At 39.0% G+C, this 12,345-nt stretch overlaps 1 protein-coding gene and 1 pseudogene across 6 annotated transcripts in view; one reads left to right on the forward strand and one right to left on the reverse strand.

Moving 5' to 3' along the window:
• Positions 1-12,345, forward strand: part of LOC138764158 (ERC protein 2) — an 871,420-nt gene that overhangs the window by 147,461 nt on the left and 711,614 nt on the right. The window lies entirely within an intron of this gene.
• LOC138762998 (DNA-directed RNA polymerase III subunit RPC6 pseudogene) lies at positions 259-7,697 on the reverse strand (annotated as a pseudogene).

The raw sequence follows: 12,345 nt of genomic DNA on the forward strand, positions 1-12,345 counted from the left end.
ACTTAAAATGTATTAACTAGAAACATACAAAGTCTTTAAGTAAAGCAGCCCATAGTCTTTGAGATGCACTGAATAAAGTCTGCAAGTCACTGCACCTGGCCTTCTAAATGTACTAAAAGGTGTTCCCCCCCTCCCTTCTGGATCCCCTCGGGGTTGAAGAACACTGAACCCGAGCACAACCCCTCATTCTGGAGATTTGTCCACTGTGCCCTGAATAGGAACTTGATACAAATGTTCCCTGACTCTCTAAAGGGTCCATCATCCAAACTTTAAACGTCTTTTAATTATTGCAACATAAGAAAACTCTAGTTACTCCATCATGTATAGACAAGTTGCCTGGTGAAATGTCTCCACCTTCATGACAATCTTCAAATACTAGACACATCCCACAAGGTGTGCTTATCAGGCCAGTGGGCTGGATGATTGGATTGACTGCTCAACACCACTTCATTTGCCGAGCAACAGTGCCTTCCTTTGCAGCTATAATCATTATCTCTACCTTCCCATTGTACATCAATGTATTCAGAATGTTTTCTATATCTTCCATTGACAGGTCCACCTTACTGATCCCTAATTCACAGATGCATTTCCACCGTTTATGAGATGAAGCAAATGAACTGTTCCTTTGCACCATAGGACTTTGTTTACTCTCCCTTGCCACCTCTGCTTTATTTTGTAAGAACTTGAAGCACTGATGGTTGAATACTTCCACAAATTCTGACTCCACATCCTGATCATCGTGCCAAGCTCCACCAGTCACTGATCGGTCTGGACGCAGGTTGTACAAAATGTATACCTCTTCCCTTGAAGCAGCTACCGACTTTCCTGCTTTAATTAATTTTTTTGCTTTCCATGTTGTTCAAGATTTTGTTGAACTCTGTTAGGGGGAGGTTGCTCTTGTATCGACCATCTCTGCTCCATATTCCTTTATTTTCAGCATCTTCAATGATTTGATAAACCAGCTTTTCCTGGCTGTCAGATCCCTTCATTTTGCTTGCAGTTTGGGAATCCTTTCTGCGATAAAAGAGACCAGTAGAGCCCCTCAGCACCGGCCTAGAGGGAGAAATCTGTTGATGACCATTGCTCTCGTCTGCAGCTCAACATTCTGAATAACTATCCTCGATTCCCTGTGGAAACTGCTGGCACAAATCCAGAATCCTGGTTTCCAATGCTACCAGATCAGGGGCTTCTTGCTTAAGTTTCACATCAATCTTTCCCTCCCTTCATTTTAAGCTCAGTGTTTTGTTGCAAGGTTTTCATTATTTCATCCTTTGATGCTTGAACCCTCTCTGGCATCTTTTGGAGATCATCTTTTTCTTTTCCTATTGCTAGTTTATTAGTTTCTAGTTGCTGTAGATGCTGATTAAGCTTCTCACCTCGAATTCCCAGACTGCTTTTTGGAAGCACAAGTTTTCAGCTCTTCAACCTCCGTGCACAATGTGTTAGCTGAGACATTATTTTCAGTAGTTCCTCCTGTTTTCAGCGCTTCTGCCTTTCCCATTCTCCACGTGCCTTATTTGTTCCTCTCTCTGCCATTTCCTTCGCTCATGTTCCTTGAAGATTTTAAAATTATTCTTAAGTGCCCTGAAGATATTAAATTCTTTTGAGTTTCATAACTTCTTCAAACTCCACCCTTCTGCGTTCGTTTTCTTCATTAAGTGAAGCAATGTGCTACTGAAATGCATCACTGGGTTTGATATCCACTTTTTTTGTGATGTCAAACAGGATTTGCATTGTGTACTAACTAGTTCCTGCCGAAGTTTAGCAGTTTCATCTTTTTCATGTTCTTCGGTTTCTTTTTTCTCCTGTTCAAATTTCTCTTTCGTGGCTTCTTTTTCAAAATCTTTCCACTCTTTTTGCCTGCTTTACTGTTACTAATTCAAACTTCTCTTGAGCCATGGAAGGAAACCTTTCTATTAATGATTGGTCTGCTTTCTTTGGTTCAAATGGCTCACGATATAAGACAGAATTGGCCCTGGCTTTAAAACATGCTGCTTCTCTTTGTTTTCTCAGCTCTTATTTCATCATTTGTGCCCGATCTTCTTCTGGCAGACATGCATCCGAACTGACTTCCTGACGTACTCCATGGAACATCTTCCCGGTACATCACAATGCTCTTTTTCAGTTGCTACCTTAATTTTTCTTCCTCTGCCATCATATCCAAAGGGCCCTTGATATGCCTTTTAACAATCTCTGTTCTTTGTGAAGTCTTTGATCTTCTGGAATCCCAATCTCTTCCCAGATATTCTGAAGATCCATCTCTTCCCAGATATTCCCAAGTGCCGTGATGCATTGAAACCGGTGATTGACTCGCTGGCTAGTGCATCACTTTTCCGCACCATCCTGCGGGCTGGCAGCATCCTGCCCCTCGCAGGGTGTCTTGCCCCGGCTGCCGGGCCCCTCTGTAGATGCCCACCCCTCTACATGCACTTGACATTTTTCCTGTGCATCTTCTCACTTCAAGAATGACACTGTGTATATTCAAGAGGAAAATGTTTGTGTATTTTGGTTAGTATGGTTCATAGTGTGAAAAATAAAAAATCAAAAAAAAAATGCAGCCAACAACATAAAGGATCCTCATCCCCCCCGGATACAATCTGATCCCACGATGACATTCAGACAGAAGGTACAGTAGTCTGTATAGGTTCATGACAGTTATTTTTTTCCCCAACAGGTAGCAGACTCCCTGCGTTATCCTAATCGTAAACTACTCTGGACCACCAAAAGATTTGTCTGCGCTAATGAAACTTTTTTTGCCCTAACTGCAATTGTGACTATATATTTATCCTTTTATCTTTACTATCTCTTCTCCTGCAATATTGTGGCCATTTAATTTATAACTTCTTATTGGTGAATCTTCCTGTGAAACTGCAGCAATTGAGGAATTTGGTGCATTCTACTTCTGTATGTGAAAATAAACTCTCGTACTCCCCTGACCTTGAACTGCAAATCAACCTGGAACAAAACCATCTTATTTCTCCTCCATTGCTGGCATCAATCCATATTTCAGGGCACCAAACAACTTAATGGATCATTTGCTATCAACAACTATAAACATTTTGGTTAGAGAATATGATCCACAAACATTTTTGACTGTAGTTTAACACTTTATAGAATTGCCTAAAGCATATTCTAGTGCAGCTACAATACTTGATTTTTGTTTTGCTCCTCTTCCTATCAGACTTGCAGCTTATCTAGTGTAAATGAAGGTAAAGCGGGTTTCTCAGATATCTGTTCAAACAGCTGGTAATGAATTTAGCCACCATTCAGATGTTTAGTATGCAAGATCTTCCTGTTTCCACTGCTCCACTTGCATCTCCTGAGGAACACATGGACTTTGGGAGACGAGGCCAGATGTAACATATACTTTCAAAGCTGAGAATCCGAAGTCCCCACTTTCTTTTCCTCTGTCGCCACATCATCCTAGTGGCCCTTTAAGTATTTTCCTGCTAGCAATGACTTTGGTGTAGATTAGTGAATGAAGAATGATCATGGATCATGTGTCTTGGAGAAGCTGTTGACCCTTATTGACCACTTTGTTTGCAACTCTTTGATGACCAAGTTTGAAACTTCACATTAGTAGTCATTCTATGGATAGATAAAAATCTAATTGCAAAATGCTGTGCCTTTGAACCACAGCACTGGATTCTCCATACACTAAGAAAGCATGGACAGTGTGGCTGGGAATGTTTGCTGGGATGAGGGGCCATTGTGTGTCAGAAATATGTAGTTTACTGATGATCTTCAATTACAGATTTTGAAAGGAGCCTTCAGCATCTTGTGCCTTCTGAGGTTGATATTCTGCTCCTGGCTCTGGCTTCACCATCTGCATTTTTTCACCAATGATCAGATTAAAAGAACTCTCTGTCTGGAGCCCACGAGTATGTATCTCTTTGCTTGGCAGTCATAAATCTTTATGATGGCATACATTCCAGAATAAGTTACCTTCACAGAGGAGGAGTCATCGTCGTCATTCTACCGTTGCATATCCTAATGCAAGAAGCATTATTTGTGATTAAAGCTGTAAGTTAGGGTTGTGAAAACAACAATGTTATCATCATATTCTCATTTTTCACTTTCTGCTGCCATCAAATTTACATTGGTAACCTTTGCTTGCATTGGACTTGGATAGAAGTGAATTCTGTCACCTGGTTCCCATTTCCCTGCCTCTGATCATAACCAGAAAGGAGTCTCCACAGATGTGAAAAGAGACAAGGCTGGTGGACCAACTCCAATTCCCGGTTTCTCTCTGATCTTTTGTATCATCTTCTGCAAGTCTGGAAAGAAGAAACCAATCAATGGGAGGATTGGTAGCTATTGCATAGGTGGATGACAATCACATAGTGATTCAATCTTCTTCACTGCAATATTGCATGTCATCTTCAAATGGATTAGCTAATCTTCAGAATGAATAGTGAACTCTTCAACCCTTCCACTCCAAAACCAACATGGTGCCAACTTCAGTCACTGATTTAAAGAACATAGTCAGTGCTTGTATGTGTGCACTCTCAACAGCCAAAAAGTGTGGCAGCACATCATTTATAGGAGAAGTGTTTCGAAGACCAAGACCTCAAACCTGGCACCAAGCACCAAGCTCTGTCTGCTAAGCCGGAGTGAACCTCACCCTTGATGCCTCAGAGACAAACTATAGTTGCCAACACAAAGCTTTGAAGCATCACCAGTGCGGTCTCGGTAACACTCCCTGCATCAAGATTGTGATCAAGCTCAATCAGCTGTGAAGCCCGGACTGCATTGCCAGCATGCCTGATGCTGAATTCTCAAAAGAAGCGCTCTTTTCTGATGACCACAAAGGTTAGAGATTTCCAAGAATATTAATAAATAATTTAATGGACTTTCTCAAAATTCTCTTGAAATAAAGCTGACTTCCTGGACCACTAAAAGACTTGCCTCCACTATTGTAACTCCATTTTTTTCATCAACTGTGAAAATGGAGATTTATTATCTATTTATCCTTTATATATATATATATATATATATATATATAATCTCTTTTTGTACTGTAATTTAATGTGTATAGTTGTTTTTTAACAAAGTACCTACACCAAGAAATAATTTTAGTGCAAATGTACATTATACAATGTACATGACTAAATAAACATTATCATTTTAAACTCCACTCTCAACCATTACTGCAAAAGACCTCAAACCTGGCACCACGACGTCCAAAGGTCTGTGTCTTGGGCTCAGCCATCTTCATTTCAACTGCTTCATAAGGGGCTTGTTTCAGCTGAAAGTCAGAATTGATTGCAAAAATATTTTAGTTTTCAATCTCACTCACAGCTCAGAAGTCCAAGTGTATATATGTGCCAGGCAATGAGCACCTTTGGCAAAGAGAACTAGTACTCACCTCCCTTTGGCATTCAACAGCATTGTCTTTGCTGTATTCCCTGCCATCCACGCCCAAGGGTCACTATTGACTAGAAAATTAAATTAAAGTATCCACAGAAGCACTGTGGCTACAAGAGAATATATTCTTCAGATAGCAATTCAACTTCTGGTTCTCCATCATCCACATGGCACGAAAAGAAATGTGATGGAATTTTTCCTTGCGTTGCTTGAAGGGAATGGTGTGTGCAGAGGATCCTCGAATGCTTTGCACACGAAAAACATTCTCTTCAAGTCAATTAGATGTTTAGTAAAGCTATTTTTGGTGAATACGGTTTCTTGCAAACCCTGATGGGAGAAGCCTCTTTTGGCAATGTTGGAAAATAGGTTTTCTCTCAAAATAAAAATAACTGTAGATTCTCGATTATTTTTATTTTGGGAAGGTAAGAGCAAATCTAGCCGTATACAGCAGCAGCTTTTATTATGTTGTAGGATGTATAATATCAGCCATGTGATCTATTATCTCATTTAATTTGCTTTGTTACAAGAGTTGTTTTAGCATGCTTGGTAGTATGGAAAATTTCAAACATTGCACCAAATCCCAAACTTAACCATGTGTGATGCCACGGGCAGTCCACCCATGTTCTGTCGAAATTTGTTGTGTGTTCTCCAGCATATAAAATTTGTATTGAAGCATTTTCTTTCTGTCCAGCTAATCTGCTTAAACAAATTTATCCTGTAGGTGGTTTTAATTACTGAATTATTGAAAGACTAACTAAGGAGATGGGAAATCTATTTTTCAAGTGTAGCAATTTACAGAAAAATCAGAGCAATTATTTTAAATGTTATTTTTGATCGTACATCTGGGGTTTACATAAATTGGGGTATTACAAACTCAAGGTCTTTGTTTTCTTGAGACCTAAAGCGGAGAATATCGAACTCTACTGGAAACACATTTTTCCCTGAAGCCTTGTACGCAGTCACATTTCTGAAGCAAATTGAATTGATTAACATCACTGTGTGTCTGAATTTCTTCCTCAATTTACACAGCTAGTTACAGGAAAACACTGTAGGGATTAAAAATTTGCAAAAGTTCTTTTTTTTCTGCATAGTTATTAGTGGACTGTTTCTAATTATCCTCACATCTTTTACCCAGTATCTGAGTTGCCTCAGTTTTATGTATTGCTAAAGGGAATGTTAGTGGTTTTGTTTAGCTATGATAATTGAAAAAAGGCATGTTTCACTGTCTAGAAAGGGGAGAAAAAAAATCTTGTCCTTTCCGAGCTCCTGATTCATCCTGTTTGTTCGCATTGCAACATCAGGGAATGATTGGACTGCATAAAGTTCTGAATGAGTGGTCATTATGACATATTTTTAGTTGTGGGTAATATATCTTATTCAAACTAGCCAAAATAGTTGTGCACCACATGGACACCACCATAGCAAGATTCTGAAACTTTTAATAAAAGCAGAGAAAGATTAAGAACAAATTAGTGACAGCTTAAGGAGGTCTTGTTTCATTAAGAATGTGAAATAAACTCATAATGACAGCAGATGCTAAAACCTACTTAGAGATGCTGATTAATTTAACATGATCCTGATTTTAAAAAAAAGGTATTTATAATAAATTGGTTTACTACTGGTGATTTTTGGGAAATAAATTTACGAAAGAAAGTGCCTTTATTTAAAAAAAAGACTGCCAGAGGAACTTGGCAGGTTATGGAGCATCCATCAAGGTTAATGGATGATCAACGTTCAAGGGTTAAACCTGCTTCAGGACTGAGACAAGAGAGGAAAGATGGGCTGTGTTAAAGAGGAGGGGGCGCGGGGTAGGGTTGGTAGATGATGGGTAAGCAAAGGAAAGGTGATGGAGCCAGGTGGGGTGGAGTGAAGCAAGCAGAGTGAAAGAAAGATGGGGAAAATTAAGCCAGGAAAGGACAGGGGAGGGTGATGGTGGACTCAATTACTGAAAGAAAGAGATTGGTGGAACCATATAACGAGGATAGTGGCCTGATGATGAGAAAGTAAGAGAGAGTATATAGTTGGAAGGACGGGGAAAGTGAAAAGGAATAGGAAGAGAGAAAAGGGACTGAGGGGGAGCGATATGCTTGAAATTGAAGGATTCCTTCTTCATGCCATTGGAGCTTCCTGGTAGCTAGCTATTTTCATTTCCTCTCCACTCCCAAACTGACATGTTTATCCTTGGCTTCCTCCATTGCTAAGGTGTGCCCAATCAGAAGACTAGCATTACAATATTCTGCCTGGATCTTCTGCAAACCAATGGCATGAGCTTTGAATTCTCTACTTTCAAGTAACTGCTCTTCCTCGGTCCCTTTCTCTCTCCTTCCCATCCATCTAGGTCCTCCCAGACACACCTTTCTTTCCAATATCCCTTCCCCCCTAAGGCCAATGTTATTCATTTTTTCCCCCGTTCTCTACCTTCTACACTTATCCATCACCTCCACACTCCTCCTTCCATATTCTGTCACCTACTGTTCTCATCAGCCCACCATCCCTCTTTTACATAGATCCATGTCCTTCTTTCAGGACCTGTTGTCGCCTTCACTCTCTCCTCTCAGCTCCATCCACTTTTTTTTCATTGTCTGCTTTCACTGACCCCTCTTGCCTTTGAATGCCAACTTCACTCAACTATCCATCCATCATCCTTCACCCCTGCTTGATCCACTATCACCAGCTGATCTTTAGCTTCTGTCTTTAGTACTGCCTGTCTTCCTTTCTTCATCCTGTAAACAGGGGGTTTAACCTGAAACATTGACTGTCCTCCCTTCTATGGATGTCGCTTGATCCTGTTGAGTTCCTCCAGCAGTTTTGTTTTGGTCTGGATTCTTGTTATTTTTGTATGGGATTTCCAAAGTTCAAATGTTTTATTTGTACTTAGTTTTTCCAATGACAGGCTTCAACTGAGACTAAAAATATAAAATAACTTTGATGTATACTTGGGAGACAAAACATTATATAGCATTTGTTAGTAAAAGCTTTCCAACTCTTCCATGACAGAGTTTCATTCCCAATCTTGCAATTTCCTTTGGATGCCTGTGTCCTTAAAAGTTTTTTTTGTGGAGCTTGCACCTTCTTAGTTGATACTTCACATAATCTATGAGCCTAAAACCTATTCCCCAGTATACTGTATCTTATTTGATGGCAGCCAAGTGAATATTCTATTAGGCTATCCATAACATACACTTCATGATTGTAACCCAATATGTTGGGACAGAAATCTCACCAGGATGTCAGATATCTGTAATTTCACCTGAAGAAACTTTGAATTGTTTCTCTGGAAATCAAAATACCTTGACGAAAGTAATTCGTGAAGTCTGAATGTGTGGGACGTTGTTGCTTCTGTGCCCAAATTGCTTTTATCCATTACAGGCTGTTTGTCAAGGTCAACAGGAGAGAAGGGAAATGAAAACCTCTCTAATATAGCGACACAACTTTCCAACTGTAAATTTAATCTTTGAGCCTCTTATCATTTTGGTTAGCAGAAAGAAAGGTGTGACACAACATGTTTAGATGAGAGAAGCAGGGTCTAGAGCAGTGTTTCTCAACCGGGGTTCAGCAAGAGGTCGCTAGGGGTTCCACGAGAAACAGTGATAAATAGGCTAATGCATTTTTGAGTAATTTTTGTTTAATTTTATATTCGCAATTTTACTATACATACAGCATATTGTTGGAAAATCCTTGGTTATTATAATAAAGGCTTCAACCTCTTATTTAAAATGAAAACCTTGGTGTGAGGTCTCATAAACGAGCAGAATGTTTTTTTTTGCATTGGCAACAAATTTGACAAAAAAAGGGTCATTTTTTTCCTTAAACAAGATAGCTGAAAAAATATATAATGATTACCACATGAACTATGATAAAAATATAAAAGATGTAGATATTAATAATGGTATATAATAATTGTTATTCAGGGGTTCCCTGAGACATGAAAACTATTTAAAGGGTTCCACAAGGGTAAAAAGGTTGAGAAACGCTGGTCTAGAGTAAGTGTAGGATCAAAACTAAAATCAAGATAATCTAGAAAGAAAAATTCCCTGTACAGTGAATCAAGTGAGGCATTGCTCACAGTACTTGTCCAGCAAAATGGAAGGAATAAATGGAAGTTTTTGGGAAGTCTTTAAACGACCATTGTAGTATGAATCAAAGCAAAATAGCTGGGATGCTATTAACCAGAAGAAATGCAAGTGAAAATAGGTAATGCCACTTTGGAGTTGGTGCCATTTATTTTATTGGGTTAATTAGGAGGGTGTAGGTTGTTCGAAGTAGGGTGGCTGTATAGTACAATTGGGCAGCGGGAGGATTAGCCAGCAGGAGGCTGTAGTACTCTACCTGATGGCTTGTGAAGCAATGATGGGTTCAGATGTGAGGAGCTTTCTTGCAGGATTTTTCTGTATTTAATAGAAATGTGGGGAAAGGGCTGTTGTATGGTCAGTTTAGGCCACAACAGGGTGCAGAGTATTAATCAGGATTGTGCTAAAGTCATCAAAATAATCTGGAACAGCAGTAACTGGCGTGAAATGGAAAGACGTAAATCACAAAATTCCATAGATACCGTCATTGAAGTAAAAACACAAAATGCTGGAGAAGCTCAGCAGGTCAAACCCTGTCGTTTATGTAGCAAAGGCAAAGATACAGAACCTGACGTTTAAATGTTTCTTCCTGCATTCACGTGAAAAGGTGATCTTGTTGTTGATTGCCTGGCAATTAAATGAAAGCAGCAGGGTATAGATATTTAAAGGCAAGCTGATAAAACCTGTGAAAGAAAGGAAAAGAAAATAAATCTCTTAAATTTAATTTTTAAACGTTACTTTCAAAAAACATTAACACATACGCTACCTACCAAAGATCACTAGGACCACTGGTACCATGGGCCATTGTGAATGAGCTTTAAGTTGGCAGTTTAATAACATGGATATATTGCCATTCTAAGAGAAACAATGTTTTAAAAAGGGGATTCTCACTGAATTGTTTGCATGGTAGTTTTTGTTTAAAAATTCCAGATATTTGAGATCTGAACACAGGGATGTGGTAAATGAATGTGTGTAAGTAATGTTACTTTTTTCCTTTATTTTCCCCTGTGCTCCACAGTTTTAAATTTGTAATTAAACAATTCACATATAAATAAAGTGCATCTTCCTGACTTTATTCAAGGTTCCTTGTACACATTTTGGTTTGACTATGTAGAAATCACAGCACTTTTTATACATCGTCACCTCATTTCAGAGCACGATAATGTTTGGGACATTTTGCTTCACGGTTGTTTGTGAGGGCTCAGGTATGTTTAATTGCTTAATTGGTGCTGGTATAAGAGAGCTAGGCTTGCTTCTAAGCTTTTGATCACCTTTGGAGTCTGTAGTTACAATTTTTCGACACGAGGACCAAAGTTTTGCCAATGAAAGTCAAAGAAGCCGTTATGAGACTGAAAAAACAAGAATAAAACAGTAGGAGACATCGACCAAACCTTAGGATTACCAAAATCAACTGTTTAGAACATCATTAAGAAGAAAGACTGAGCTGGTGAGCTCAGTAATTACAAAGAGACAAGTATTCCAAGGAATACTCCACTGATGATGAGAGAAGAATTCTCCTCATAATGAAGAAAAATCCCTAAACGTATGTCTGACAGATCAGAAGCACTCTTCAGGAGACAGGTGTGGATATGTTAATGTTTATGGTGATCAGAAAACTTCATGAACAGAAATACAGAGGCTACATTGCAAGATGCAAGCCATCGCAAAGGTGGTATGCTGTGGATCTTGGGCAGTTCCTTTGCGCCTCCGCACTTTGCTTTTGCCATCATTCTGATACAGGCTAATCTTGGTCTCATCTGTCCACAAGACCTTTCTCCAGAATTCTGCAGGATCTTTTAAATACTTCTTGGCAAATTGTAATCTGGTCATCCTTTCTGTGGCTAATTAGTGGTTTGCACCTTGCAGTGAGGCCTCTGTGTTTCTTTTCATTAAATCTTCTGTGAACAGTAGTCATTGACATATTTACACCTGCCTCCATCAGTGGAATCTTCGTTGGAATACCAGTGCCTTTGCAATTACTGAGTTCTTTCTTCTTAATGATGTTCTAAACAGTTGATTCTGGCAATCCTGAAGTTTGGGTGATGTCTTACTATTTTATTCATGTTTTTTAGCCTCATAATGGATTCTTTGACTTTCTTTGGCACAGCTCTGGTTTTCAAGTTGAAAAATGGCAACTACAGACTCCTAAGGTGATCAAAACCTTAGAACCAAGCCTAGTTCTCTTATACCTGCACCAATGGAGCAATTAAACATACTTGAGTATGCACAAACACCTGTGAAGCCAAATGTCCCAAACATTATGGTGCCCTGAAATGAGGGGGCCCATGTAAAAAAAGGGCTGTAGTTTCTACATGGTCAAACTAAATAACCTTGAATAAAATATGGAATGTGCACTTTAATTACATGTGATTGTTTGATTACAATTTTAAAACTGTGGCGCACAGGCAAGTAAAGAAAAAAACATTTTTTTTGACCCAAACATTATAGAGGGTGCTATATCTATATATAGATATATATATCTAGAATATATATATATCTTCTTTCTTTCTTCTTCTTTGGCTTGGCTTCGCGGACGAAGATTTATGGAGGGGGTAAAAAGTCCACGTCAGCTGCAGGCTCGTTTGTGGCTGACCAGTCCGATGCGGGACAGGCAGACACGATTGCAGCGGTTGCAAGGGAAAATTGGTTGGTTGGGGTTGGGTGTTGGGTTTTTCCTCCTTTGCCTTTTGTCAGTGAGGTTATATATATATTCTAGATATATATATTCTAGATATATATATTCTAGATATATATATTCTAGATATATATATCTAGATATATATATCTATATATATAGGGTAAAAATGTTGTTACCACTGGCTCTCCAAAGTTCAACTTTTTTCTCATCCATTCAAGGAATATGAGCTTTGCAGGTTGAGCCAGCATTTTAATTGACCATCCCCAATTG

Source organism: Narcine bancroftii, chromosome 5 (genome assembly GCF_036971445.1).
Source record: "Narcine bancroftii isolate sNarBan1 chromosome 5, sNarBan1.hap1, whole genome shotgun sequence".
Lineage (NCBI taxonomy): Eukaryota > Metazoa > Chordata > Chondrichthyes > Torpediniformes > Narcinidae > Narcine > Narcine bancroftii.